This window comes from Rhinolophus sinicus, chromosome 5 (assembly GCF_057876585.1).
Source record: "Rhinolophus sinicus isolate RSI-liver-muscle chromosome 5, RSI-T2T, whole genome shotgun sequence".
NCBI lineage: Eukaryota > Metazoa > Chordata > Mammalia > Chiroptera > Rhinolophidae > Rhinolophus > Rhinolophus sinicus.
Window position 1 is genome coordinate 7,544,731 of NC_142505.1, and position 23,044 is coordinate 7,567,774.

General features: G+C 39.5%; 1 protein-coding gene across 10 annotated transcripts in view; it reads left to right on the forward strand.

Annotated features, from left to right (window-relative positions):
- The first annotated feature begins 3,950 nt into the window (after nucleotides 1-3,950).
- MAP4 (microtubule associated protein 4) overlaps nucleotides 3,951-23,044 on the forward strand; it is a 151,340-nt gene continuing 132,246 nt past the window's right edge. For 7 of the 10 annotated variants that reach the window (XM_074312421.2, XM_074312423.2, XM_074312430.2 and 4 more), the window contains exon 1: nucleotides 3,970-4,102. The gene's annotated coding sequence lies outside the window, so the exon portion shown is untranslated. Of the gene's footprint in view, nucleotides 4,103-23,044 lie in introns of all 10 variants that reach the window. The other 3 variants (XM_088798176.1, XM_088798172.1, XM_088798177.1) reach the window with 3 other exon arrangements.

Here is a 23,044-nt window from a genome sequence, read left to right on the forward strand (position 1 = left end):
CATCTGGTGAGACACATAGCCATCCCAACTGCAAAGGAGTCTGGGCAAGTGGGTGTTTTAAATGTCCAGTCACCAAAGTAGGAGGTAGCAGGGGCTTTTGAGTTGTTAGTCTATAACATTTGCCGCATCACTGTGCTACGCCATTTTAAAGATGAAAGGAGTGGATGTGACAAACACCCTCCTGAGAGTCAGAATATGAGTTCAAGTATGGCTTCTGCTACTTTTTTGTGGGTCTTCAATGTGTCTCACCTCATCTGAAAAAGGTTTGGGCCAAGTGACCCCAAAAAACCCTTCTGACTCAAATTCTATGACCCTACCCTATTCAAGTTCTAAACCATGTAATTATATTTTCCTCTCCTCATGGAATTCTAACATAAACATCATACATTATGACAAAAATTGGTATGTAAAAATTGTGTATTTATTTGACAAGCTATTGGTACCAGGTAAGTTCAACCAGAGATTCCTACCTTGAAAGCATCAAGATACCTCCCTATACTTTCTTCTCGAAGTTGTAAAGTTTCATAATTTAAAAAAATATTCTTTTTATAGGAGTCTTACAACCCTATTGTTGGGTTTATTCCTAGGTACCATATTGATTTTACTGTTTCATTGTAGTGAATGAGATTTTTTTTTTAATTAAATTTATTGGGGTGACAATTGTTAGTAAAATTACATAGATTTCAGGTGTACAATTCTGTATTACATCATCTATAAATCCCATTGTGTGTTCATCACCCAGAGTCAGTTCTCCTTCCATCACCATATATTTGATCCCCCTTACCTTCATCTCCCACCCCCCACCCCCACCCCCCTTACCCTCTGGTAACCACTAAACTATTGTCTGTGTCTATGAGTTTCTGTTTCTCATTTGTTTGTCTTGTTCTTTTGTTGTTTGAGATTTTTTTTCTATCACCTTTTGTAATTGATCAGTGGTATACAGGAATGCTCTTCCTTTCTGTATATTAATTTTGTATCCAGTAATCTAGCTGAACTGTATTATTAATTCTAATAATTTGTAGATCTTCCCAAATTTTGTATGCAGAAAATCATATTACCTACACATTAGGATAGGCAGAGGAAATAGCATGAGGAAGGTCCTGAGAGCGGAAAATTCAAGATACAAAGAAGGCAGGTGATGCTGGGCACAGTGAGAAATAAGGCAGATGATGAGGGAAGAGGGAGAGAGAGAGAGACAGAGAGAGAGAGTCTTGAAAGCCATTCTCGGGATTTTAATGCAATGGAAAGCCACTGAAGAAGTTTATGTTAAAACCAGAGGGAAGTTTCTAATGGTAAGCCACTGGGCTCTGCTCATGTCTGTGTGCTGCCCAACATTTTGGTCAAAATTTGGATGAATAAATAGCATGCTTTTCATGGATCATAAATATATTGGATAACCTTTCTTTTTGGATAACTCTTAAGATGTCTTATTGTGAACTTATAGAGCCTCAAGAATATATCCTTACACATGAGACTGGATGTGTGCTAAGATCCTTTCTAACCCTGAGATGCTGGGATTTATGTTTTCCACCCTGGTTACTATGGAGCGGGAAGGAATGTTCTTTCCTACTGGAGGTGGGGAAACAGAATGAACCTGCACATCGAGAAACTATCTATTAGGGCAGATCCACATTCACACAAATAATTACCATGTATGTGGGGGGTGTTGTAATAGAGAGGTGTATAAGGGGTGCAGGAGGATGTGTATGAATTGGAGGGGGTGGTGCCGAAGTTGTGACACTTGGACTGAAGTAGGGGCGGAGGGAGGGCTTGGAGGTAGCTGTGGCAGTTTACAGGGAAAAGAGACTGACCCAGAAGAGCATCAGTGCTGATGAAAACATTTCTGAGGCAGCAGCAGCATCTGGTAGGCCTGAGAGGGGAGAAAGAAGGGAATAATAGAGACTGACTCCTAGGTGTCTAGCTTGGGATACATGTAACATGGTGACTCTATTGGGGAATGGAGGATTCCAACATTTTTGAATTTCCCTAGTCATATGACTTGCAAGGAGCTCAAAGCCAATTCCATTTATGAAGCCTGGGACAGGCTTTGGGGCAGGCTACTCCAGGCAGCAGGAAGGACCAATGTAACTTTTTGTTTAGCTCCCACCTATGTGTTTTCCTACAACAGTTAAGTTCATGCCTAGACAGAATCTGTGGGTTTTGGTGTGAAGAAATGCTAATTCACCAGGACAGGAAATCTATTTTATTCATCTTCATCCAAGTGTTCCCGTGTGGCCCTTTCTGATGTGCAGATACTCAGTCAACATCTGTTGGATGAATGAATTCAAGCTTGCAATGGTAGACTCTACTTTGGAGTCTGGGTATTAGTTAATTAATATTATTAACATTATTAATATTATTAATAGGCACCAACCTAAGCACTTTACAAAAACATTGTTTTAAATTGGGGAGTATGTTTTTCCAGGACCTATCAGGTCCAAGTCAAGTCGTTTTTTTCAGTCTAGTTGTGGAGGGCACAGCTCACTGCCCCACGTGGGAATCGAATTGGCGACCTGGGTGTTATGAGTATTGCGCTCTAACCAACTGAGCTAACCGGCCGCCCAGCACTTTATGTATTTTAACACATTTGATTCACATAACAACCCTAATGAGGTAGGTACCATTATTATCCATTTTACAGTTGAGGAAACTGAGGTACAGAGAGATTAAATATCTTTCATAAGCTCACATAACTTTTAAGTATCAGTGCGCAGATTTGTACACAGGGAGTCTAGGTCCAGAGTCCAAGTTTAACTACCTCAGTATACTATCTCTAGGTCACCCTAACAGTGACTATGACAGAGGTTGGTGACTGTATTATCTCATTTTTATAAATAAGGGGACTGAAGCTTAACTTCCTAAGGTTACACAGCTAGAAAGCAGCAGAGCCAGACCTCAAACCAGGGCTTTCAACCAAGTCCAGTGTTCTTTCAGGCAATCAGCCTGCTCTAGAGGTTGAATATGTGGCCCTAACACCTGGCTGCCTGATTTAAAGCCACACTCTGCAGATTACTGGCTTTCTGACATTAGGTAAGTTACTAAACTGCTGTTTGTTTCCTCGCCTGTAAAATTAGAATGAGGACATCAATACTAACCATATGGGATTGTTATGAGGATTAAATGAGTTATTAGGTGTCACATACTTATAAGAGAGCTTGGAACGTAGTAAGCACTCAAGAGGTGTAAGCTATCATTTTTCATTCTGGATCAGTGCTATACAGCAGAAATACAATGTGAACCAAATAGTCATTTTCAGTTTTCTAGTGGCCACATTTTAAAAAGCAAAACGAAATATGAAATTATCTTAAGTATATTTTATTTAACCAAATATATCCAAAACTGTACTCAATTTTGTAATCAATTATCCAACATGATCAATATAAAATTGTGGTATTTTGTATATTTTTGGTATTAAGTCTCGGAAATTTGGTATGTATTCTACATTAAGCACATCTCATCTTGGACCAGCCACGTCACTGGTGACTAGTGGCAGGGCAGCTCTGGAAAGGCTCCCCCCAGCCACACCCTAGTCCCCCTACGGTTCCTTCCAGCGACCAGCTGGCGGGCGCTGTAGGCCCCGCCCCGCGCCCCTCCCAGGTTACATCACAGAGCTCACAGGCCCGGCTAGCGGGGAGACCCGGCCCTGGCTTCGTGTTCCTGGCCGCCCGCATCCTCCTCGTTGCAGGCACCCAAGTTCTAAGAGGAAGCGACGACTGTCACAGAGCAGCCGGGTGGTGGGTCCGCCCGCCCGCCAGCCGCTCCTACATTAGCAGCCGGGGGACAGGACTCAGTCCCCCATGCGTACCTCGCCCCCAACGGCCCTCAGCTCGCGCTGCTACCGCGGCAAGGTCGAGGCGGCGGGGCCGGCGCCCATTGGTCCGCCGCCGCCCTCTGCCCACCCCTCGCCGCGTTTATTGGTCGGAGCAGCGGCGCCCGCGGGATAGGCGGCGGCGGCGCCCCTCCCACGCTCCGGCCCTCAAGAGGGCGACGAGGAAGCGGCCACCTCCCTGCGTCCCGCCCCTCGGGTTCGCTCGCTGCCTCCCGGCTCCTCCCGGCCCTCTCCAGGCTCCCTCTGGCTCTGGCTCCGGCGCGGCGGCGGCGGGTAAGTGCGGCGGCAGGCGGGGCCCGATCCGAGGGGCGGCCTCCTCCTTGTCCCGGGGGCTGCCCGAACCTGGCACCGCAGTCGTCCGGGACCCCTCAGGGGCCGTCTGAGGCGGGGAAGGGCGGTGGCCACCGGCCTGCGGGACGCGGGGATGGCCGGGCAGGGGGCCTGCGGGCGTGATGTTTCGAGTCTTCAAGGCGCAATCTGGGGCCCGCCCGGCCGGGCGGCATGAGGGGTTCATTTTCGGGGGCCTGGAGTGGTGGGTCCGAAAGGCGTGCCTCGGGCTCGTGATGGGGTTGAGCCCGAAGAGCGAGGGGTCGGCTGCAGTCTGGGTGGGGCTCGGGGACGTCGGAGGACGCAAAGGTCGTTCTGTGAGGCTTTTGGGGGTCAGTTGAGGTGGGGCTGAGGTGAGCCTTGGAGAGGGTGTCTAGTCAAGGGTTATGGGAGGGGCTGAGGGGTGGTCTGGAGAACCCCGGCCTGACCTGGGCTCTCTTTCTGCCTGCGTCGGCCCCTGGCACTGTTTGGGGACTAAGCATGTGTCTGGCTGCTGGTGCGCGAAGGTGTCGCAGTAAGGGTGGGGATGGGGCCAGGGGCCAGGAGGGGCAGTTGGAAACGTTACTCAGAAGCGAGATTGTGATTTAGCACATGGACCAGGTCCTCCGCTCGTGTGTTGTGTGAACTCTTCTTTAGTGAGATTACCCCGTGGGGGAATGTTGGGGTTTTGCTTCCATCCAGGAACCTGTAAATTAAGTGCCTTTGCTGCTTTTGGGAGGAAGCAGTGGTTACGCTAAGGTTTGTGTTTTAGGACCCAGACTGAGGGTGAAACGTGCTTCTCGGGAAGATTACTATTACCCAGTTTTCTCCTGGAAACCCCCTTTTCTCCTTCCCCTCCTCTGGTCCAGTTACAGTATTGCTCCCCAGGGCCTCTCGATTCTCTCGCCGGTTGCATAGCATTGCAGTCTTTCTTGCTCTGTGTGTGTCTCCCGCCCATTTTCCTGCTGCTGCGCTTTTGGCAACTGCTTCTGCTCTTTCCCAGGGATGGTTGTGGCATTGCATCAGGGGATATTTGTGCTTGTGATTTGCTCACTCAGCCCAGGAAGAGGGAGAATAGTACGCTGCAGAGATGGGGGTGGGGGGTGCTGTCTGCTGGGCTGGGTCGGCAGAGAAATGGGTGTGGTGAGGGAATACAGCTGCTGTAGGCCTATAGGGTAACACTGCCCAGTCATCAGCTGAAAGAGATTGAAAGAGCGGCAGCGGCAGCGGCAGCAGCTATTTTTGTAAATCAGCCCTGAATCCAAGCTGAGCACATGGATTTAGAGTGAACAGTTGTCATGCTCTCACTATTACAGGCTGGGTGTTTGGTAGACAACATTCGAGTTGCTAAGCAAGAGACTCCATTCCTACAGTGCAGCAGGTACTTGACTTGGAACTTTTAAACTTTGCTCTTAGTTCTGTAGAGCGGGGCATCTCTCTTCAGGGGTTGTTTTTACTTTGATGTTGTTTGATGGTCCCTACTCCTTCCTTTCAAATAAAATGTTTTAACCTCCATTATACTCTTCTTTTCAAATTTAGCTTAAAAATAATAAAGCTGTCCCTTTTTGAGCACTCGCCATCTTCCAAGTACTAGTTGTCTGTATTTATTTACAGATGTGGAAATTGAGACTGACAGGAGGTCACTCAGTTAAGTAGAAGAAGTGGCATCCACACCAAGGTGTCTCTGACCCTATGCAGTAATTCAGACACTGGAAAGTTTTGGTTCACCCAGGAGTGATCAAGCTCTTGAGAATTTGTTCATGTAAAGTAACACCCCTCCCTCAGAGACTGATAAACCGGATACCAATTTTATTGACATTGAAAGTATTAAGTGCCATGTACACAACTGGAATTAATTATCCACTGGCTAGGCTACCTCCTTTGTTTCTGGGCACCTTTGAAGAGTAGTGATCAGTAATTTGTAGAATGTTCCTGAATTTGGGTTTTCTGATGTTTTCTCATGATTAGCCTGAGGTTCTACATTTTAGGGAAGAACACTGTAGAGATGTTATGTCCTTGACACATCATATCTCATATCAGGGGATACATAATATCAACATATCTTATTACTGGTGTTAACTTGATTTAAGGTAGTGTCTGCCTGGTTTCACTAAAGTGACGATTTTTCTGTTTCCTTATTTTGTTAGAAGCTAGAAATGAGTCACCAAGTCAAGCCCACACTCCATGGGAAGAGAATTAAGCTTCACTTCTTGAAGGGACAAATATCAAAGAATTTGTGAGCGTTGTTAAAATCAACCATAGTAAATAATTTATATATATATATATATATGTATGTGTGTGTGTGTGTGTGTATATATATATGTATTATACTTTGGGGGAGAGTCTTTGAGGCTATACAAAGATCTGATTTTTCCTTCAAGTCTGCCATCCACTAACTTTAGCATTCATTAGTGAAACTTGTCTGTAGCAACAATTACTAGTGTGTTATTCTAGTGGTGATGTTCTAATTCCCTCATTCCTCCTCCATTTGTTATTCGGAATCCTTCTTCAAGGAAGAGTTGTACCTTTCCTCCATTATTTATTCAGTCATTTATACTAGTATGGATTCCTGAATATTTTTTCCTTTGGGTTGTAATTCAATACTATATAATTTGTTGCTCAAATTTTTCCAGCTTTGGTCAATTGGCACCGATGTTCTTTTGACATGTCCTTTTTTTGGGGTGGGAGGGAGCTCTTTTACTTTCTGGTGCTACAAGATGCTTGTCTCATCTTCTATTTTCCCTACCCCAGCCCTAGCATCATCCGTTTCTGCAAGGAGCCCTGGTTTCTTTTATTGGGGAAAAATATTTAGAAACCAAGATCTGGTTTCTGAATGAACTGGATGTACCCATTGCCGCTGGGGTTTGCTGCTTCTAGGTCCTCTTAGGGAACAGAGCTAGGAGATACACGTATGTATACTGACCCAGGTAGACACACATGTCTGTTTATTTCAGTATCTATCTGTATATAAAAATAAACATGAGTTCATACTGGTTTCTGTGACTCTAATCCAGCACCACAGTTCATTCTAGCATTCTTCTTGCTTATTAGTAACTTCTTTCTCTGACAGTGAGAAATGTGACTCTTGTTATTTATAATAGATTTACTTAGCTGTTAAACCCTAGTATATGTGTAAAAAGTGGGGGAATGTAGTTTCAATTGCCCCATAAATTTCCAAAGCATTTTGGAGATTAGTTGTTAACTAATTTAAATTATACGTCTATAACATTGGTATTTTCAATTACTATTTTTCACCTCAAGTGGAGAGGTGAAATCATTTGCTCCTGGCCAAACAGGAAGTGACTGTAGCTGGAATTGACCTATTCTCACTCCCAGTGCTATGCTTGATCTCAAGCAAAGCAGCCTCTTCATATCAAATATCATGACTAAAAAGTCAAACTGTCTCTTCTCGGTGGGATTGCTTGTTTTAATAAAGAAGTTCTTGGTTTTTAGATTTTTTTTTTTAAACTTTGGCAGTGTTGTGAGCAAGAATAATTCCTTTTCTGGACTTCTTTATTGTAGAATCATAGAATTGGAAGAGATCTTAGAGATAATTTAGTGCATTTTTTCACACAATACAGTGATTACTCCAGCCCTCTATGCAAGTTTCCCCAAGACAGGGACTTCACAGCTGGTGGCTGTTAATTCCAGGTTTGCGAATTTGTCATTTTAGGAACACTTCCCTGATAATGATCTCATACCTGCCTCCCTGCAGCTTCTGTTCACTGGTTCTAATTTTGCTGTCTACAATTAATCTCCACTCCACAGCTATTCAATGACAGTTTTCTCTCCCAACTAAGGTTTTTCTTTTCCAGACTAAACAGTTCTTTTCTCCCAGCTACCTCTTGTGAAATGTGCTTTCCAAACCTTTTACCATGTTTCCCCGAAAAGAAGACCTAGCCGGACAATCAGCTCTAATGCGTCCTTTGGAGCAAAAATTAATATAAGACCCGGTCTTATTTTATATTATGTTAGATAAGACCGGGTCTTATATTAATTTTTGCTCCAAAAGATGCATTAAAGCTGATTGTCTGGCTAGGTCTTATTTTCGGGGAACAGTACTATGTGGGGCATCATCCTGGAGACATGGTACAGTTTGTCAGGTATGGTCTGATTCAGATACTGTGTTAGGCCCTGAAAGTGAAATGATTAGGAATTTAAATGACGCCTGCCCTTGGGGAGCTTACCACTTAGTTTTTATCAGTGCTGCTTTAGAATATTTTAGGTTCTTTTTCTTTCAATATCCACTTTTCAGTGTTAGTTTATATTTGTCCTGTATAAGCTCACCTCTAGGTATTTTCTCTAGAAATGCCATTAACCCAAGTCTTTTTTTTTTCTTGAAATCTGATTTATTTACTCTTTTTTGACATTTTAAGTCTTTTATTATGAAAAATTTCAATACAAAAGTAGAGAGACTAGAATAAAGAATCTCCTCTCAGATTCAGTGATCAACTCATAGATAATCTTGTTTAATCTATAGCCTCCTGTTGCCCTTATTTCTTAGGAGCAAATCCCAGACTTCATATAGTTTCACCTATAAATATTTCAATGTATATTTCTAAAACAGAGGGACTTTTTATTTCTTTTGTTAAAAGTACTTAATGATTATTTTTTAATCAATTTCAGGCGTACTGAAGAACATGGTGATCAGACATTTACATAACTCACCAAGTGATCACCCCAACAAGTCTACTACCCACCCAATACTGTACATAGTTATTAGAACACTATTGACTATATTCCTCATGCTGCACTACACATCCCTGACTATTTTTTAAAATTATAGTTGACATTCAATATTATTTTATGTTAGTTTCAGGTGTATAGCATAGTGGTTAGACATTTACATAGCTTATGAAGTGATTTCCCCCCAATAATTCTATTACCCATCTGACACCATACGTAGTTTTTACAATACTATTGACTGATTCCCCATACTGTAATTTGTATCCCTGTGACTCTCCAGTAACTATTAATTTGTACTTTTTAATTCCTTCACCTTTCTTACCCAGCCTCCCCCGCCAACCTTCCTTCCATCTAGTAACCATCAGTTTGTTTTCTGTGTCTGTGGGTCTGTTTCTGTTTTGTTTGTTCGTTTATTTTGTTCTTTAGATTCCACATATAAAGGAGATAATGTGGTATTTGTCTTTCTTAGTCTGAGTCTTATTTCACTAAGCATAATAACCTCTAGGTCCATCCATGTTGTCGCAAGGTCTTTGTCTTTGATTGGTTGGCTTTCTGAACCTGTGTGGTGGACTTTTTTACACTCCTATTTTCTTTCTGTCCATTATTCCAAAAGGGACTTTTGGAATCCTGATTCTATTACCTTGGTTATCCTTACCACGTCCATAACTGATATTTTTTTTGGTATGTTTTTTCCTATGTTTTTATTTGAATGGTTAAGAAAATATTCACCTAGAGAGTGCCAAAATCAGATCTTAGTAGTATGCAATTAGAAACAAAACTTTATGCTTTATTTTCTCCTTATTTCTGACTTTTATGACTTTAGTATTTCCAAGAGATTTTTGGATCTGATTTTCTGGTATAGTTTGTATGCAAAATTGTAATTAAAATATTTTACCTCTTACAACTCTGAAAGCACAGCTAGTTTTTTTTCTAGTGGTACTTATTGATTATTGATTGAAGTTAGGTTATATGATTCTTTATTATGACTAAGTATAGGTTCTGACTTATAAATAATTCACACATAAAATAGTATGGCATCTATCCCATTATTCCACCCCACCCCCATCCCCACCACACAAACGTTGAGACTGCTGTGGAAAAACTTAAAGCTTTTAGAGAAGATATATGTTCTAAAGAAGAAAAAATAAAAAAATTTAGGGGACATTGTGGATAGGTGGTGAGTGGGAGTGGAGGAAAAGACTCAAGAAAAAGGTTCCTTCTTGTAGTGACTCCTCTGTGAGCTCTATTTTTGTTAAACTGTCTGAAATTCTCAATCACATTTATTTGGGTTAATCCATTATCTCTTTTAGGAATAGAAATACACTGGGAGGATTTGAGAGAGCGCTGTCGTTTTCTTATAGGTAGAATATATTTTTATTGAAGTAAATTTTATTGGGGAGTGAGTGTTCCTTTGGTACAGGTAAAGTGATTTGACAGGTAAGTGATAGATTCTGAGTTTAGGGTGGACTGGGGAGGGGAGGGAGCAGGGAATAAGGCAGACTTACAGACTAACTTCCCCTTGGATCAGCTCAGATGTCACATTTAGAAAGGCTTGCTGACCACTTTCTACCCTAGTCTTGGGTAAGTAGTACTCTTTGGTGTTTTCACCAATATATATCTTAGGGCATATGCCATTCCATCTTTAAAAAAAAAAATTAAGATATAATTCACATACAATAAAATCCACCATTTTAAAGCATACAAGTCATTGTGGTTTTTGGTATATTTACAGTGTTTTGCAACCGTCATCACTAATTCCAGAACGTTTTCATCATCCACAAAAGAAATAAAGAAATCCCAAACTCAGTAGCAATCACTTCCCATCTCTGCCCCCCCTCCTTCCCCAGCAGCTGGCAGCCATGAATCTATGGATTTGCCTATTCTGGACAGACATAAATGGAATCATACAATATATGGCCTTTCGTATCTGGCTTTCTTCACTTAGATAATGTTTTCAAAGTTCATCCACATTGTAGCATGTATCAGTACTTCATTCCTTTTTATGGCTGAATAATAACTTACTGTATGGGTGTACTACATTTAAAAACTTCTTTCATCACATTTCCACTTTTTAGCTAGTAGGAATAATGTTGCTATGAACATTTGTATACAAATTTTTGTGTGGACATATGTTTTTATTTATCTTGTATATACCTATGAGTGGAATTACTGGGTCATATGGTAACTCTATGCTTAATCTTTTGAGGAACTTCCAGACTGTTTTCCAAAGTGGCCACGCCATTTTATGTTCCCATTAGCAGTATATGGGAGTTCCGGTTTTTCCACATTCTCGCATATTCCTGCTATTCTGTATTTTTTTGATTCCATCCTAGGGGATGTGAAGTGATATTGTGATTTTGATTTCCCTGATGACTAATGTGCTTATTGGCCGTTTGTATGTCTTTGGAGAAATGTATTCAGATCCTTTGCCCATTTTTAATTAGGTTCTTATTGTTGAATTATAAGAGTTCTTTGTATAGTCTAGATACACATTCCTTATCAGATATATGATTTGTTAAATGTTTTCTCTATTCTGTGGGTTGTTTTGTATTTCCACTTTCTTGGTAATATCCTTTGAAGCACAAATGTTTCAAATTTTGATAAAGTCCTATTTATCTGTTTTTTTCCTTGGTTGCTTGTGCTTTAGGTGGCACATCTAAGAAACTGTTGCCTACTCCAAGATCACAAAAGATTTCTACCTAGGTTTCTTTTAATAGTTTTATAGTTTTAGTTGATATTTAGGTTTTTGACCCATTTTGAGTTATTTTTTATATATGGTATCAGGTAGGAATTCATATTCTTTTCATTTTTTTTGGCATGTGGATATTTACTTGTTCTTGTGCAATTTGTTGGAAAGACTTTTCTTTTTCCATTGAATTGTCTTGGCATTCATGTTGAAAATCTATTGGCCTTAGATGTATGGGTTTATTTTTGGACTTTCAATTCTATTCCATTGACCTAGATGTCTGTCCTTATGCCAGTATCATACTGTCTTGATTACTGTGGCTTTGTAGTATATGTTGAAATCGGGACGTGTGATTCCTCTAACTTTGTTCTTTTCAACATTGTTTTGGCCAGTCTGGATCCCATGCATGTCCATATGAATTTTAGGATCAGCTTGTTAATTTCTACAGAAAAAGCAGTTGGAATTTTGATAGGGACTGTATTGAATGTGTAGATCAATTTGGAGAGTATTGCCATCTTAATGTTAAGTCTTCCAATTCATGAACATGGAATGTCTTTCCATTTATTTACGTCTTCCAATTTCTTTCAACAATATTTAGTAGTTTTCAATGTACAAGTCTTGCACTTCTTTGGTCACATTTATTTCTAAGCATTTTATTCTTTTCGGTGCTATTTTAAATGGAATTGTTTTCTTAATTTCATTTTCAGATTGTTGATTGCGAGTGAATAGAAATACAACTGATACTTGTATGTTGATCTGACATTCTGCAAACTTGCTGAACTTGTTTATTATTAGCTCAAATAGTTTTGTGTGGATTCCTTTGGATTTTCCCATTGTTTTCTTACTTATATACGAGTTTGCCTTTCCACTGGACTGAGATCCTTTTGAATTCAGACTATGTCTTGTATTTCATTTCTCTTTCCCTAGTGCCAAATGTATATTCAGTTAATACTGGAGTAATGTCCACTACAGTGTCATTGCAGTGCAGTTTGATACAGCTTAATGCCACAGAAAATGGCCCCGAAGGGAAGCACAGACTATTGTAAGACTATTTTTACCTATTATAAAATGTTTCCTGAGGTTTAGGAAAGTTAATTCTTCTCACTTCTATGTCTCTTCTGTATACTTCTTACCCCTAATTATCCATTGTTTCTGGAATTCAGAATACTTTGGATCATAAATTTCTGTGTTAGACTAGGAATCTTAATTTGATTTTATGTAGTGTTTCTCTGGGGGAAATATATTTTGTCCTTATTCACAAAATAGTTCTTTTTTTCATGAACTAGGAGAACTTATGGTAATGTGATTGGTTATGCTGTTTGTTAATTCTTCATTCACATTTTTTCTTGGGTAAACTCAAACTCACTCATTTTCTTTTCCTTTTGTTTACTAAATCACAGAGAGACAGGGAAAACAAACATTTGCTGTCAAAAGGCAGTATCTGGCCTGTTCTTTTTTTTTTTTTTTTTTTTAAATTTTCTGTGCAGCTTTCATTACACGACATGAAGAAATGCTTTTAAAAAGCATCCTGGGCTGGCCTGGTGGCTCAGGTGGCCATGCTCCTAACACCAAGGTCACTGGTTCGATTCCCACATGGGCCAGTGAACTGTGCCCTCTACAGCTAAGATTGTGAAAAACTGTTCTCCCTGGAGCTGGGCTGCTGTGAGCAGCCGGAGGTTGGCATGAGCTGCCATGGGCAGTGTGCTGCTGTGGGCTACCGTGAGAGGCCAACCAATTGCCTCAGCCCGGGGGGAGTGCAAGGCTCATAATACCAGCATGGGCCAGGGAGCTGTGTCCTACACAACTAGACTGAGAAACAACGGCTTGAACTGAGTGTGGGGGGAGGCAGAAGAAGGGAGGACAGAAAAGAGCATCCTGTTCCTCAAGAAGTGGGAGTAGAGAATTCACATTTTCTTTTTAATCAGTTAAGATGGTTTCTTGAAGAATGGATTCTCAATGTAATAGGCTGGCCATTCCATAGGTGGTGGTGAATAATATGTGTAAATCTGGGATCTCTGAAAATTTCTTTGTTGTAAAAAATTCAGTGTCATCAGCAATCAAGGTAAACTGTGCTGGCTAAGCCAACTTAGGAACTTCTGAAAGTAGCCATGGGCTGCATGGTTAGGTGGTTGAGGAACTCCAGAGTAATTAATTGTACCTTCTCGAATCCTTTTTTCAGCTCTAGTAGAGAAATAGAGGGGTAGGAAGTATACCTGTGTTAGTTAGTCTGTCCTGTTAAGCTCTAAATGTGATCTGGTAGTGTCCATATATAACTGTCTGATCATAGGGCAACTTTTTAGCATGACTTGAAGTTCATATTTCCCAAACTTCCACGGTTGCATTGATTTCATAAGTCATTTTTGTGTCCCTCATTCTTTTATTTTTTTTAATTTTATTGGGGGAATATTGGGGAACAGTGTGTTTCTCCAGGGCCCATCAGCTCCAAGTTGCTGTCCTTCAATCTAGTTGTGGAGGGTGCAGCCCACTGGCCCATGTGGGAATTGAACCTTAACCCTGTTGTTCAGAGCTCGCGCTCTAATCAACTGAGCTATCCAGCTGCCCAGTACTTAATGTTTTAAATATAACCACAATATAGAGAACCTCAAAATTTGACAAAATACCCAATTAATATTCAGTTTCCTTGCTATTTCATTATTTTTTTTTTTGGGCAGATGGTCACTTTGAACAGGATTAAAATACGGTCTTCATTTGGTTAATAATGTCTTATAAGTTCCCTTTAATAAGATCTTTTCTCTTTTTTTCCTTGCAATTTGTGTATTGAAAAAACTGGGTTATTTGTCTTGTAGAACTTTTCGTATGCTGGATTTTGCTGCTTGCATCTTGGTGATGGTTTGTAACGTTTCTTGTTCCACCATGTATTTCTTGTAAACTTTTAGTTAGATCTAGAGATTTGATTTATTTTATTTTATTTTTTGGCAGGATGCCTGCCTCATTCTTAATTTCCATTCTAAGAAAATCATTTAATGTTCCGGAGTTCATTGGAGAATGTTTGTGTAAGCCTGTGAGAAAAGATGTGCGCAACTGTTTTGTAGTATTGATATCAATCTATTACAGCATTTTGGGTCTGAAGGAGACTGGGCTCTACTAGTTTTGGACTTTTTGGCAATGGAAACATGAAGGACATTGCTGAACCGTCTTATTTAGCAATTTGTGGTACTCAGGTTGGGGGATAAGGGAAACTGACAAACCTGCTCGTCAGCAATGCTGATCTGTACAGTAGCAATCTCCAGACATACTGAAGTTCCGTGAGAAGTGGTAGTGAACGTGAGATTAGAAATCCTTCATTTGTTTTCCTTTAAGAATACACATGGATGTTTTTCTGAATAATCTTTTATTATTAAAGAATACTTGTTCCATCATCGCTGCTATTTAATTTTTGAATATTTCATTACTCCAAAAGAACCTTCGCATCCATCAACAATCATTTTCCTACCTCTTTTCTCCCATCCCCTAACACCCACTAATTTCCTTTCTGTCTCTGTGGATTTCCCTATTCTGGGTATTTAATATAAATAGAATTATACAGTAGGTGGCCTTTTGTGTCTGACATCTCACTGAGCACATTTCAAAGGTTCATGTTGTAGCATCACCCTTTTTATGAGCGCATAACATTCCTTTGTATGGACACACTACATTTTGTTTATAAGTTGATGGACATTGAGTTGCTTCTAGTTTTTAGCTATTACGAATAATGCTACTATGAACATTTGTGTATAAGTTTTTGTGTGGACGTGTGTTTTCATATCTCTCGCTTATATACTTAGGAGTGAAATTGCTGGGTCATATAGTAATTCTGTTTAACCTCTTGAGTAACTACCACACTAAAAATGTTTCCAAAAGGGGCTGTACCATTCGACTGCTCACCAATAATGCATGAAGGCTCCAATTTTTCTACATCGTGATAGATTCTTAAATATATGTTTAATTACTGGGTTATAAGATGTATAAATTTAAGGCTTTTAATACATTTTGCAAAATTGCTTTCTGGGAGATTGTGCATTCTTATTGAAGCCCATCATCATACCCTTGTTAGTGAGAATTGTCATTAAAAATTGCTAATTTAAATAGGTTAAAAATGGGAAAATCTCAATTTTTTTTTAATTTTTATTTTTTATTGGTGAATATTGGGGAACAGTGTTTTTCCAGGACCCATCAGCTCCATGTCAAGTCGATATTTTCAATCTAGTTGTGGAGGGTGCAGCTCACTGGCCCATGTGGGAATCAAACCGGGGACCTTGGTGTTATGCACACTGAGCTCTAGCCATTGAGCCAACTGGCTGCCCGGAAAAATCTCAGTTTCAATCACATTGGGTTTTCTTACACAGTGATAGCGGTATAGTCATATACCAAAAAATCAAAGGTAAGACTGGATCAGTGAGAAGGAGGTTTCCTGACAGCCCGTTGCCTAGTACTCAATCACTGTCCGTTTAGCATGATTCTCTTGGGCGGGGTATAACTTAAGAGTGAATGTCAGCAGGCTACCCAGGCAGCTGTACCTTAGCAGCCAAAATGGGGTACCGTTAATAATAGGGGCACAATAAATGTGTGAAGGGTATTCTGGCCAGTTTTATATGCTTAGTGTAGCTGAGGCTTACTGAGATGCCTCGGGGCCAAACCAGCCCATTTAGGGGCAGGGGTGCCTTCCAACTGCAAGTTGGTTTGAGAGTCTGAGGGAGACTAGCCCCAATAAATAAACTGCAATTACCTGTGGTAGAAAACTGTACTATGACAGTAACAACACTGGACCAGGTGTCAAAAAAGCAGGGTTCAAGTTCTAACTCTACCACATAATAGTTGAGATCTGCAGCAGATCAGTGAATCTGTTTCTTTATTTACAAAATCAGAGGGCTGATAATACCCACCTCACAGGCTTGTGAGAATTAAGAGATATGTGACTCTTTAAATTGCTAATAAGGTATTGCCTAGTGATCCAAATCAAAGAATAATTTTGCTGTATATGGAATTAATTGGTGGTGTATTGGTGTTTTCCATGGAAACCGCATTGCCCCTAAGGTTCATTGAACTGTATATGTAGTAAATTGGCTATGAAACATGAAATTCATGGACTCATGAAACCATTTGAGGCCCAGAATAGTTGTCTTCTTTGAGGTCACATACCTAATTTGTAAGTGAGTCAGGACTTGTTTAACCTCTAGCATTCTTTTTACTATGTTCAATTTAATACCACAGATATTTCTATGTCTTCTAGGTACATAGCACGGTGATAAGTGCTGCAGGTTGTTTTTATTTTTTATTTATTTTATTTTATTTTATTTTTTTTCATTATTTAGAGAATACTTTATTAGTCTGTAATCAAACCCATGTAGATAAGACCTTACATATTTAATACAGTGTATTACCCCTGTACAAATGGAAAAAAATTATGTTTAACATTTCTAGACCAATATGGCTGTTAATTTCTGTACAATGCCATGCAGGTTGTTTTTAAAAAGTAAGTTGTAAAATAAAAGAAATGATGGACTATTGTAATAACAGTGTCGTGATAATAGACTATGAATGCTATACAAATTGTGTAGAAATCTGAAGGACTAACTGGATTCAAATGAAGGCCCTAAGGCAGTGGTGTCCAAACTTTTTTCAACGGTTTTCACCAAGGGCCATATGCGGTAAAGTACACAAACAGCTGGGCCACTCACTCGAGGTGAAGTATGTATTGCCTCACCTGGTTTATTTAAGTAAACTAAATATATTTTTGGAATTTGCTGCGGGCCAATTAACAATGGATTGCGGACTGCAGTTGGCCCATGGGCTCCAGTTTTGACACCTCTGCCCTAAGTAGTTCAAGGATGCTTTGTTGAATTGACTCAGAAGCAACAATTCAGGTTCTTTTCATTAATTTTTAATTAGTGGAGCTGGATAGTTATCATTTAAACATTCTTTAAAAAATAATTTAAAAAAATACTCTTTAAAAGGTTTTCAAATGCTTTTTGTTGACTTTGATACAGTCAAGGGGAGATGGTATTATTCAGGCATTCAGAAGCATAAAGGTAATAGATTCTTAGGATTACAAATATAAGGATCCTTAGAGGGGAGCATGACATTTCATACCTTAAGTATTGTGTTCAGTTTTAAGGGGCACAATTTCAGAGACATGAGTACTATAGAGCCTATCCAGAAGAAAGCAGCCTGGCTTGTGATGAAAGTAGAAATGCTGATTATATTACTCAATCTAATTCAATAAGTATTTTTTGAGTACCTAATATAAGTTTGGCTTAGATGCTAAGAATATAAGAATATGTAACTCATGGGCCAGCCAGGTGGCTCAGGCGGTTAGAGCTCCGTGCTCCTAACTCCGAAAGCTGCCGGTTCGATTCCCACATGGGCCAGTGGGCTCTCAACCACAAGGTTGCCAGTTTAATTCCTCGAGTCCCGCAAGGGATGGTGGGCAGCGCCCCCTGCAACTAAGATTGAACACTGCACCTTGAGCTGAGCTGCCGCTGAGCTCCTGGATGGCTCAGTTTGTTGGAGCGCATTCTCTCAACCACAGGGTTGCCGGTTCGACTCCCGCAAGGGATGGTGGGCTGCGCCCCCTGCAACTAGAAAACCGCAACTGGACCTGGAGCTGAGCTGCGCCCTCCACAACTAAGATTGAAAGGACAACAACTTGACTTGGAAAAAAGTCCTGGAAATACACACTGTTCCCCAATAAAGTCCTGTTCCCCTTCCCCAATAAAATCTTTAAAAAAAAAAAAAAAAAAGAATATGTAACTCAGCCCTGTCTTAAGAATTCCAAATATTTAGTATATATGTCAGTTTTCAATATAATATTTAAATTCTTTTTTTAAAAATTAAACTTTTAACTTGGATATAATTATAAGCTCACATGCAGTTGTAAGAAAATAATACAGAGACCCCCTGGGCCCTTTACCCAGTTACGCTGCTATGGTAATATTTTGCAAAACAGTATTACAACTAGGGTGTTGACATGAAACGGTTAACGGTAAACGGTAGAGCCATTCTGGAAAACAGTTTGGCAGCATGCCTCGGAGTGCGATTGCTGGGTTACATGGTAGCTGCATGTTTAGTTTTCCAAGAAATGCCATTTATATTGATATAATACGTTGGAAGTCCAGGCTCCGTAGTGGTCTTCAGTGACACACGGTTGCCCAGTTTCACTGGTCTGCTGGCAGGAGAGTCCTGGTTCCCCTTCTTGTTCTTCTGACTTCCTCCTGGCGGGGATGTGGGTGCTCCTCCAGAGAGGGGAAGAGGTTGCTTCCCCACTCGGCCTTTGCTGTCTGGGTGTTGTTGGGCCACAGTTTTCTGTGGTGTGTTTGGCTGGAGTACAGTGGTTAGTGTCTAAAAGACTTCTGTCTTGCTGAGCCGCCCCATTCCTGGTCCTTTGGCTCAATAAAGAGAACAGGCTTTTATTGGGGTTTTTCTTGTCTGCACTCTTAGCTGTTTTTGGATTGCCAGCCTCTTCACTTCTAATTCTCAGATACATAAGGCAAAAAGAAAACCCAGATACCTTGTCACTGGATTATTTCTCGGTTCCCAAGGTCCCTAGCCTTTTTGTCTTCTTCCACCTTTCAGAGTCTTATGTTTGTTTTATGTATAATGTACAGGCTTTTTAGTTGTACCTAGTTGGCGGAATAGGGAAAAGTAGGACTTCTTCATCTTCCCAGAAGCAGAAGAGTATTTTATGTAGTTTATTTTATGTAGTTTAAAAGTAAAATGACATTTACTTTTCTAAGAATATATATTTAATGTAGAAAATTTAGAAAATACAAAAAGTATTAAAAATGGCATTTTGATATATATTCTTTGTGAGTATGTATTTTTCTTGCTAAAATTAAGAACTGTTGATTCTATTTAAGAACTCTCCACCTAATTATAAGCATCGTTCTGTGTTAATAAGTACTTAACATGGAATAGCAGTTTTGGTGTATCAATTAAGTTGTAATATGTACGTTCAAGAGATCATTGGTATGTGTTACTCCCTTAGGTCAAGGGCCTGAAAGATATTTCCTGTTCATATAAAGGATGTACTGTTTCACATGAATCTCAGTGTTTAGACATTGCTTTTCCAGTAAAGGGAATCTGAAGTAAACCAGATTTAGCCATTTGTTTCAGAAACTCTGGATGTTTGGGTAGGTATTTAGACTTTAAGATTAAAAATAAAATTATCCACATATCTTTACAAGTGCTATTTTGATTGAAATTTTTGTTCAGATTTTCCAGAATATTGTAAGAGGACTCATTATACTTTTCAGAAGAAAATCAGAGATAATAATGGCTTTCTTGTTTGTTCTTGGAGGAAATAGGAGATAGTAGCTGTGTTTGTTTCAGTGAACCCTAGCATTAGTTTTCTGCTGGAATTTGCAAAACATAAGCCAGAATGACTTAAATCTTTTTCCATAGTACAACTTTTTCTAATTGGTATGCAGTAATATACTTCCAGATGTTTTGATTTATTGGGAAGTTTAGATTTCATAGACTGGGATTTTTAGCATTAACTATCCAGATTCATGTAACAGGTCTAATTAAAAATTATTACTCAGTTTCATTTCCCCCCCACTTTGTGTAGTTTTTCCTTAGTGTGATGTGAGTAGCAGCAGTGTAAGTCAAATAAAAACCAATACAGAGGTTTCCCCCATGTGCAGTTTTGCTTTTGGTGGTTTCAGATACCTGCTGTCAGCCATGGCCCGGAAATGCTAAATCGAAAATTTCACCTCATCCCATCTCATCATGTAGGCATTGTATCATTTCACATCATCACCAGAAGGATGAGTACAGTACAGTAAGATATTTTGAGAGAGAGCGAGAGAGAGAGAGAGAGAGAGAGAGAGAGAGAGCACATTTATGTAACTTGTTATAGTATATTGCTATAATTGTTACATTTTATTACTATTGTTGTTAATCTCTTACCAATTTATAAGTTAAACGTTATCATAGGTATGTATGTGTAGGAACAAACGGTATATATAGGGTTTGGTACTATCCACGGCATCAAGCATCCACTGGGGCTCTTGGACTATATCCCCGTGTATAAGGCAGACAACTGGAATAATAAAAGCACTTTACAAAGGAACATAGATGTAGAAGTATTTGGAGTTGTTGTGGTTTTGATGTTTCGATTTCTTTTTTTTTTAATTAAAGTTTATTGGGGTGACAATTGTTAGTAAAGTTACATAGATTTCAGGTGTACAATTCTGTAATACATCATCTCTATATATCACATTGTGTGTTCACTTTGTCATTTCTCACCATATATTTGATTCCCTTTACCGTCATCTACCACCCCCTTCCCAGTTTTGATTTCTTGAGACATGAACGTGGCATATGTCATAATTTGTTTAGGAAACTATCTTTCAATTTCACATGGAGCCATTAATTAGACATGAAATTGAAATATATTATTGATTGTATTTTAAACAATAATAATTATATTTTTTATTTTTTCCTTTGCAAAAGTGATAGATAAGTAATGCTGTGAAAAAATTAAATTTAGAAAAATGGAAAACATTACCAACTTACTCAGTTTTCATATACTTTTACAAGCAGTTAACCATTGAGAAGTGCTCCGCAAGCTCTGTTTCCTCTTTGCCAGTTTCTGCAGCTTGTGGTTTGGGTTTCTCTCTATCTGGCAGTGTCGCACAAATGTCTCAGACAAGCTTCATTTTGGATCATGTGGATGGTCTTTTAAAATAGTTTTGGCTTTCTGCCTTTGATTCTGATTCAATAGATATGAGTGGAGTCCAGAATCTGAATTTTTTAACAGCTTTAGTGAGGTATAATTCACATACTGTACAATTCACCCATTGAAAGCATGCATTTTAGTGGTTTTTAGTGTTTTCAGAGTTGTGCATCAATCACCACAATCAATTTTAGATAATTTTTATTAGACCCCCCAAAAAGCCCCTCCCTCCCTTAGCCCCTTTATCTTCCTTCCAACCCCCCCCCAGCCCTAGACAACCACTAATCTACTTTCAATCTCTATAGATTTGCCTATTCTGGAATCATGTACTAGGTGGTCTTTTGTGACTGACTTCTTTTACTTAGCGTAATATTTTCTTAGCATAAAGGTTCATCTGTGTTGTAGCATGTTCCTTAATATGGGCACGTAATGGTCTGTTGTATGGAGAGACCACATTTGGTTTATCTGGTCATAAGTTGATGGACATTTGGTTTTCTCGTTTTTTGGCTATTACGAATAATGCTACTACGAACATTCGAGTACATGTTTCTGTGTGGACATTTGTTTTAATTTTTCTTGGATATATGCTTAGGGGTGGAATTGCTGAGTTATATGGTAACTCTATATGTAACCTTCTGAGGAATTGCCATATTGTTTTCCAAAGTGGCTGTACCATTTTTCATTCTCTGTAGTAGCATGTGAGTGTTGTAGTTTCTTCACATTTTTACAAACACTTGTTATCTGTCTTTTGATTATATCCATCCTATGCGGTGTGAAGTGGCAGAATCTGAGTTTTAAAAAAAGTTTCTCACTGGGCGGCGGATGGCGCAGTTGGTTGGAGCGCAAGCTCTGAATAGCAGGGTTGCTGGTTCGATTCCCACATGGGCCAGTGACTGCGCCCTCCACAGCTAGATTGAAGGACAACTACTTGGAGCTGATGGGCCCTGGAGAAACACACTGTTCCCCAATATTCCCCAATAAAATTCAATAAAAACAATTTCTCAAATGATTTTGATGATCTGTAATAGTGGTTCTCAGTGGAAGTGGGGATGGAGATGTGATTTTACCCCCAATGGGACATTTCACAATGTCTGGAGATGTTTTTCATTGTCACAATGGAGGGTGCTATTGGCATCTCGTGGGTGGAGGCCAGGGATGCTGCTAAACATCTTACAATGCACAGGACAGCACCCACCAGAAAGAATTATCTGGTCCAAAATGTCAATTGCACAGGGGTTGAGAAACTGTTCTGGCAGAGAATAAGACTAAACAGTTGCAAGATCAAAAGTTTAGCCCTCACATTGGCAGTAGGATATTATTTTGTATGCTAGATTTATAATTTATATCAAATCTTTGAATTCATTGAGGATACACAGATGAATAGAAAAGGGACTCTTAGGGACCTAAGAGACTCAGTTTAGTTTAGTATAAGATGTACTAACAGAGCAGTGAGTGAATTGTAGCCCAAAGTTTGATTTGTTGAATGAGCAAGATATATGGTGTTAGTTTGAACTAAAGTGATTCTTCGTTATTCCATAGTTGATGAATAAATTGGTGACTCCACGTTGCTGTATTGACTGTGGTCCCTCCCTTAACCCTTCTGTCCCGCCAAAATCAATGATCACATAAAAGAATGTGCACCAGGGTTTGATTTTATAGTTTGTTTCAAAGGTATTATTTTAGTGGAAATCATTTTAAAAGTCTCAACCAGCTGTAGAAATGAAATTGGAGGCTGGCTGTGGTGTGGACTTTTGACTTATGGTATTTATTTTAATGAAATTAAAAAAAAATTTTTACATAGTTAAATTTTTCAATATTTTATTTTGATTTCTGGGGTTTGAACTTAATTTAATTAAGTATT